General features: G+C 51.5%; 1 long non-coding RNA gene across 1 annotated transcript; it reads left to right on the forward strand.

Moving 5' to 3' along the window:
• Window positions 1-225: 225 nt before the first annotated feature.
• LOC110346425 (uncharacterized) lies at window positions 226-1343 on the forward strand. The gene is made up of 2 exons (XR_002390471.2): window positions 226-401; window positions 898-1343. It is a non-coding gene; the product is annotated as an uncharacterized LOC110346425 (long non-coding RNA).
• Window positions 1344-8022: the final 6679 nt, after the last annotated feature.

Genomic DNA, 8022 nt, shown 5'->3' on the forward strand with positions numbered 1-8022 from the left:
CTTGGTGGGCACCTGGGCACCAGAGCCAAGCAGATGCATACAGAGGCCAAGGCACTGGGCCCAGAAGTTCAGCTGAGAGACCCACCTGGACTGGAAGAGGAAGAAAGTCCAGAGGCTTAGGGCAAGAGTTCACACCTGGGCACCTATGGAATCACCTGGGGGCCTCATGACAGGCTGGTGCCTGCCTGGACTCTGCCCAGACCAGTTAAATAATGATGGACAAGCTCCTCAGAGGATTCTCTTTCGCAGCCAGAGTTGAGAATCACTGAGGTTTTCAGCCAAGACAGCAGGAGGGGCTGGTGCGGTTGGCCTTGCCATAGCTGCAGGACATCCCTGTGGAGAGGTTTGTTCACTCACAGGTGTGGACCACCATGACTGCCACCCTGGAGGCTTCCACCAAGGTGAGGCGTGAGAGGGGACCTGTGTCTATTGGCTCAGGCTGCGGACATTTATTGTCTGGTGGACACAGAAGCTGGAGGTCCAAGGTCCAGGAGCCATAGGGTGGGTTTCATCACAGGACCCTCTTGGCCTGCAGGTGCCAGCTTCTCACTTCCTCCCACGGTCTTTCCTCCGACTGTACCTGGTGTCCCTTTATGTGTCCAGGTTCCTCCTCTTATGAAGACCCCACCCTTACAGGATTGCTGCCCACTGGGTAACGTCCCATACTAGGGCTGAGGCTTCAGACTATGAAGGTGAGGGACGTGATTCAGCCTGTAACAGCATCTTCATGGTGGTGGACAGGTCAACCACAGGCAGCTTTGCCCCTCTGCCCTGGGCACCAAGCCTGGGATGGGAGATGGGAGAAGCCCCCTGCCCAGGTGCTGTCTGGTCTGAGGACATTCTATGGGAGGGGTTCTTGCAGTGTGTCATGCTAACCTCTGTGGTGTCCACCTCTAGCAGACCATAACTGGACAGGAGGATGCTCTGTGACGACACCGTCTCACCAGGGGAATGAGTAGCACACTTTCGTTTCCTTGGAGCCAAACAACAATCGTGCTCGCCTTTTACTGAGAGCTTCCTGAGTGCTGGGAACAGGGTCGGATGCATCATCTTGTGGCATCCCTCCCTCTGCCGACACACGGTACGTCTGCTGTCGTCACCTGGGTTTCTGAAGATGGAAAAGCAGTTTGCCACAGTCATGCGACAGCTCAAATTGCTTGGCTGGGCAGTGCCAGGCTATGACCTCATGCGTCCTATCCATCTACAATGCTGTGACTTTGACCCTCACACTGTACTGCTTTTTCTTCAGGTGATTTCAGCTGTTTTTGTCTAGGAAGATTTCTAATTCTTCTAGAACTCAAAGTTCTTAGGGAAACGCCATATCAAGTAAGTGTTTTTATATCTAGGTTTTCAAACCTTTGTATTCCTGTGACTCTGGGAGCTTTGGAAGGTGCTATGGACGGGCTGTTGGGAGCTTCGGGCTGGGTCTCTGAGGGCGTCCTTGGAGCAAGACTGTGGCAGGCTCCAGGGATGAGATGCAGAGGAGAGGAGCTGCCAGGGGTGGCACTGCCAGGGAAAGGCGTTTCATTTCTCCTCTCTGGGCGACATCAGGGAGGAATCCGGACAGTGACCTGGGCTGAGGAACTATGGGGTCCCGGTGCTGTAAGTGCTTCAGGCCTGTAGCCCCGGGATGGGCGCTGAGGGAGATCAGAATGTCCTGAGATTCCCAGGGTGAGCAGCAGGCAAGCGGAGCATCCAGGGAGCTCAACACACAGCCCGCATCTGTGGCCACATCTGCGCCAGCTGCCCATCACTCTCAAGAGAGCCGTGTGGCGGAGGATGGGAGGGTTCCAACTTCATAGATGGGACAAATAATTCAGTGTCATTTCAGCTAAGCGCCCTTTACTTCCGTAGTCCAGATGGGCACACAGCCACCTGGAGAGAGAAGCCAACGACCAACATATTCCAGAGAGATTAATTACCAGGGGAAGCTGTTAAAAAAAAATGAGAATTACAGAGGAATTGGTGTCACCAAAGTGAGCCTCGTCGTAACAGCGACAAGTATAGAGTTTTATCGCAGCAGAATGGCATCCTTGTTGCGCAGTCTGTAACGCAGAGAAGTGGCACCAGAGTTAAACGCGGTTTGTCCCCAAGTTCATGAGCTGGGAGCTGGCTCCCCAGTGGAACAGCATGGACAGGTAGTGGGATCGTTGAGACACAAGTCCTAGAAGGAGGTAATGGGTCATGACTCACGTGTGAAGGGATTAATGCAGGTCTCACCAGAGTAGATCGGTTCCCCAGAGAGCAGGTTCTTGTGAAAGACAGAGGGCGTCTCCTGCGTCCATGCTCAGCTGCTCTCTTTCTTACACACTTTCTGGCTGTGTGATGCAATCCACCATGAGGTAAGGATCAGAAGCTGATGCCAACACCATACTCCTGGACCTCCAGAGCTAGAAGCTGAGTAAACCTCTTTTCTTTCAATAACACCAAGCCCCAGATATTTTGTTACAGCAACACCAAGCCAATAAGATAAGTGGACTTCAGTCTACAAAGGTATTTGCTGAGAACATTTTAGGTTAAGTAGAATTGTTTTACAAATAGCTTCTTCTCATCTTCAGTGTGCAATACAATGGAAATCACCAGGGATGTCTGGAAAACATCTCTACATTGGAAATATTTAGGTATCTCAGAAAATTGAATTAATTCACTGCAGGAAAAAAAAGTTCTCTTACTTGGCAGGTATTTTCCAAACAGGACAAATACATTCAAAGTAATTTTTGTTTCAGTGGCTGCTACAAGAAGCTATAAAAATTACTGGCACTATCGTAAGTTTGTTTTGGAGGATAAAGCATATGAAGCAGAAAGAATAATCCTTATTACTTAACAAATATGCAGCCAACCTGCCCCTAGCCCTCGTCCTCCATGAGTGTCCCCTCTACTGTGTCCCCAAGACCTCGGTCCCCCATGCCCCTGCTGCTCCTCACGAGAGTGCTAACGCCCAGCCTTGCAGGCTGAAAGGCAGGGACAGCCACTGCCCGCCCAGGTAGGGGTGGGCGGGAGGGAGGAGCCCCGTCCAGATGCACTGGAGCTCACTGTCTGCCTGGGTGACACACCTTCCCAAGTGGGCTGTGTGCCTCGGCCACATGCAGACCGCTCTTGCTTTACAATGCTTTGACTTGTAATGTTCTGACCTGCCAGTGGGGCAAAAGTGATAGATCCTCAGGATAAATCATACTTCAAATTGTGAATTTCGCTTTGCTCCCAGGAAAGCCAGGTTTGGCACGGTTGCCCTGGCGATGCTGGGTGCCATCGCTGAGCCACAGCTCTGTCAGAGGGAGCCGACAGGCTGTCTACATGGCAGCAGGGTCTGAATGACCACCCGGCGGCAGGACACGCCTGGCCCTCCTGGGTTCCCCTGAGGGACGAGGAATTGTCTTAGGACCCATAGGAAAAGTGGGATGTAGTTAATGTATCTAAGTGAGAAAACTTTCTTTTCTAACTTTTTTTTTAATTAGCAGGAGTGTGTGACCCACAGGTTGGACACAGCTGCTCCACAGCATGCTGTTTTGCTCTTAGGTGGGTGAATTTGATATCGACTTCTGATATTTTCCACTCAGGATGGGTTTATGGGATGTAAGCTCTTCCCAGGTCCAGGAACATCTGTAATAGATACCACAAATGGTGTAAACAGCTATTTTGAATTTCAAATATTCTAGTAGGACAAATGGATAGATTTCCCTAATTATTCATTGTGATACGTTCCAGTCTTCTTGTTTGAGAAGGAATTTCTCACCCACTCTGTGGGTCTCTCTCTGCTTCCTGGAGCAAGGACCCAGTGCCACCCTGGACCTGGGGCCACCGCAGGAAGAAGAGGTAGCAGAGACTGAAGCAGGGCCTACAAAGACCAGGAATGTCCCAAGATCCCAGGGCCCAGAAAACCCAGGAATTCCTCCTCACCTCCACCCAGTGACCACTTTTCTCTCTCCCTTCTCTCAAAAACATAGCCGCTTTAACTTCTTTCCTTGGGCCTATGTTAACGGACGTTCCTTTAGTCTCGAGAACAAAATCATGTCGTCTTGGTTAAGTGGCATTTCACTGTGACCGCTGGTCCCTGGCCACCAACTGAGGCCCGAGTAAGCAGAGACGGCCCACCCTGTGCCCCCACCACATGCGCCCCTGCCCCACACCTGCTCCTGCGTGGCTAATGTGGGAAACCTTGGGATGGTGAGAGGAACAGTAAGTAGCTGGGCTGGTGTCTGGAGTGTCCCTAGATGAAACTGTTCAGGCGGAACCATCACACGGGTCACAAGGCACCTTCCTAAAGGGAAGAGCCAGCGTTTACACCAGGTAAACTGGGGTGTGGACTGGGAATTGAGTCCCATCGAAATAGCTGCTGGAAGAAACCTGTGCATTTAACATCCTCCTCGGCTTGACCATCTGCAACACACTGACAAGGCGCCTACTGGAGAGCTCTTATTTATTAACTCTTTTACTAAGTGGTATTGATTATCCCCATGTGGCAGATGGGGGAAAGAGGGGGCCTGGGGGATTTCTGCACCTCACTTAGGTATGTGTGTTACGATACTGAGAAACAGATCTTCGGTCTTCTCTCCAATTCCTGCCACGGGACTCCTAAGACTCTTGGAACCGCCTGAGTGGTAGGCGTGAGAGGAGCGTGTTAGGCTGTTTGTAATAAACTCCTTGTAAGCAAATCTGAAAAGCGCCTGTAAGGTATCTTTTAGTGGATGCCTTGGGGGTGTGTGTGGGTGTGTGTGTGTGTGTACATGCAGAGCTGGGGATTGAGTCCAAGACTTGTGCACTGAGCTACTCCCCCAGCCCTTTTTATATTTTTTGTTTTGAAGGAGGCTCTTGGTGAGTTAGTTGCCCAGGCTGGGGTTAAATTTGCAGTCTTCCTGCCTCAGCCTCCAGAGTGCTGGGATTACAGGCATGTGCTGCCATGCTTCACCATTTTTATTCCTGAAGCCTGATTTTTATCTGCCTCAACCCTCAGACGACAGTCCAGGCTGACTATGATGGTGCACACTTGTACTCCCTGCTTTTCAAGGCTGAAGCAAGAGGATCCCACGTTCAAACACAGCCTGAGCAACTCAGTGAGCCCTTCCCTTCGAGTGAAATGCTTGCCCGGAATGCACAAGGCCTTGAATTCAAACCTAAGCACTGCAAACAGAGGCAGCGCGTGTGTCTAGAGGACCCACACACCCAACCCCAGAGGAAGGGAGAGGGGCCGTGGGTCGAGTGGCCACTGGCCGGGGATTTAACCCTTCTTTCTGTGTACACGGAACCTCTGAAAATCCCCAAGCCTCGGAGTTCAAAGAACTCCCAGCTGGGGCACATGTACGGGTGCTGGAACACAGCTCACCAGGAGAGAGTGGCAGCTGCTTCCAGCTTCCCCAACACCCTGAGCATCGCCTCCATTTGGCCACTCCCTAGACACAGTCTTTATTAAAAAATGAAATTAACAGCTGCGTGTGGCGGTGCACAGGTGTGACACCAACACTCTGGGAGGCCAAGGCAGGAGCGTGGCAAGGTTGAGCCCAGCCTGGACAGCTCAGCAGACCAGCAGAAAACTCTGCCTCAAAAGAAAAGATAAAAATGGGGAATGGAGCTCAGTGCAAAAGCCCTAGCTTGGATCCCCAGTACCTTAAACAGACAAACAAAAGAACAGTGAAAAAGGGTTTTCCTGAGTTCTGTGTGCCCTTCCAGAAAAGTGCTGGTTCCAAGGAAGGGATCTGGACCTCCCCAAGGGTAGGTGGCCAGGCAGGTGTGTGGGGTCCCAGGCCTGGGGTCCGGGGGTCTCTAAAGAGGCTGCCATCTCGGGGGGATGAGTCATTCACCTGTGGGGCCCGAGTTCATCCAAGGGGGAGAATCGGGGTAGAATCAAACTGTGAGGCATCAAGCTAGGGCCAGCGAAGAGGCTGATGTGAGGAAACTGCCCTGCACATTCAGGGCCAGAACTGCCAGTTCTAAGATAAGAGAAAGGAGAGAGAAGATTGAAGAAAAAAATGCAAACTTTTGCAAATGGAAAAGGGGACAAGAGTTGGGGGCAGCAGGGAGGGCTGGGAGGGGAAGGGGATAAAAAAGAATTAGGACGTTTTCTGTACATGGAAATAAACCCCTGGGACAAATGCAATCATTATGAACTGCAAACAGACTAATAAGAAAATTGTTTAAAGGAGAATGCAAGCTGGGTGTGAGCAGAAAGCAGCTTGCCCAAGAGCAAGGGACCCCCACCTCCACTACCGCGGTGGCCATCCCTGTCACCTGGCTGCGGTCCGCAAATAGGTGAGGCCAAGCCACTCGGTGAGCAGCGCCTCACAGGGCCGGGGCAGCGGGGAGCGGCAGCCCCTGAGACCAGGAGGGGAAGGGATTCGAGCTCCCTGACGTCTCAGAAACGCCGCAGAGACGATGCAGTCACTGAGAAGTGACAGCTTCTGTGCAGTCTGGTCCCGGTCAGCCTCTCTCTAACCCTGACAGCGGCCTGCTAAAACCCCATTCTCCTCCCCAAAGGAGCTGCGAGAAGGGTCCCTAACCTCACAGCACACTCTCAGCCTCCCTCTCCCTCCTGACCTTGTTCCGGAGTCAGGCACTCTGCCTCCAGGAAGTCTTGACTACTTTCTCTGTGCTCCAGGCTGCAAACGTGCACACACACACACTCATGCACACACATGTGCGCAAATGCATGCGTGCACAGTCGCCAAGTTGGAAAGAATGAACTAATGGGATTGGCACGCATTTCCCCGAGGCAGAATGGTGGGGACAGATTTGTACTCTGTGTAATCACAGGCACGATTATATCAGTTTGTCCCTGGCACACAGTCTAAGAAAGAGCAGGAGAGTGGCTGGGCTCGGGCTGATAGCAGACTGGTGGATGAGCACTAGGGGAAGGCCTTCCCGCCCTGCCCTGGTGGCCACCGGGGGTCCTGCTCGGCCGCCTCCTCTGGGCTCTCTGAGGTCCACCGCCCTGGGTGTCAACCTGAAGAGGGCTTCTGCAGCCCGCTCCACAGGTGGCCACTGTCTTACATGTTTTGTTCTTGCTTTATTTTGCAGAAAAGATTGACTTTTGTTTGTTGTTTCATTTACATAAAAAGTTTCCATTTAATATCCTAATCTTTGAAAAGTCTTGTAGCTGCCTCCGTGTCATCCGCATTTATGAAATAACGCTCTCAGTGTTTCTCTTTTCAGTGATCTCTTTATGGTCTTGGTTTTACCCTGATCTTGTTTATCATTGCTATGGGTTGAATTATGTCCCCCGCTTCCCAGGCAAATTCACATGTTGAAGTCCTAACCCCCAGCACCTTACATGGGATCTTCCTTGGAAATAGGGCCAGGGACGATGTAATGCGTGAAGATGAAGTCACAGGGGAGTAGGCTGGCCCTGATTCAGTATGACAGGTGTCCTTATGGAAGGGAGAAACTGATCCAGAGACACACACAGGGATGGGCCATGTGAAGAAGGAAGGGAGAGATGACCCAACTCTTCTAAGAGCCAAGGAACCGCGAGAGCCAGGGAGAGGCTGGGCAAGGTCCCCCACAGCTCAGAAGCAGCTGCCCCTGCCCAGACCTCTGTCTTGGTCTGCCAGCCGCCCGGCTTCGGCACTATATCACACAGCCCTGGGCAACTAATACGACACTCGGATTCAGTTCACACCGTTGTCCTTTGGCTATTTCCCCTCTACGGCCAGTTTTATTACTACCTCGCTTCTTAAAGTCTGGTTTTACCTCTCTGAATAGTTGAATCTTTCCTTTTACTACGTCAAACTCTATTTCTCCTACTTCTTTTCTTTTGTTCCTTTTAGTCTTTCTTCCATAGGTCATCTTTATCATCTTCTTGTTTGAAACAAGGTCTCACCCTGTGGCCCTGGCCTGGAACTCCTGCTCCTCCTGCCTCAGCCTCCTGAGCACTGGGATTAGAGTTGTGCGCCACCACGCTGCCTGGCCTGCAGGTCACATTTTACAACTTGTATTAGCACACGATTGCGGTATGCAGGGATTATTCATGGTGGCTGTTGATGGTGTACATAACACTTCTTTTTTTTTTTTTCGGGAAAGCAAAGCTTTATT

This window comes from Heterocephalus glaber, unplaced genomic scaffold, assembly GCF_053883595.1.
Source record: "Heterocephalus glaber isolate CG9 unplaced genomic scaffold, H.glaber_assembly_v1.0 deba00001004, whole genome shotgun sequence".
NCBI classification, from domain to species: Eukaryota; Metazoa; Chordata; class Mammalia; order Rodentia; family Bathyergidae; genus Heterocephalus; species Heterocephalus glaber.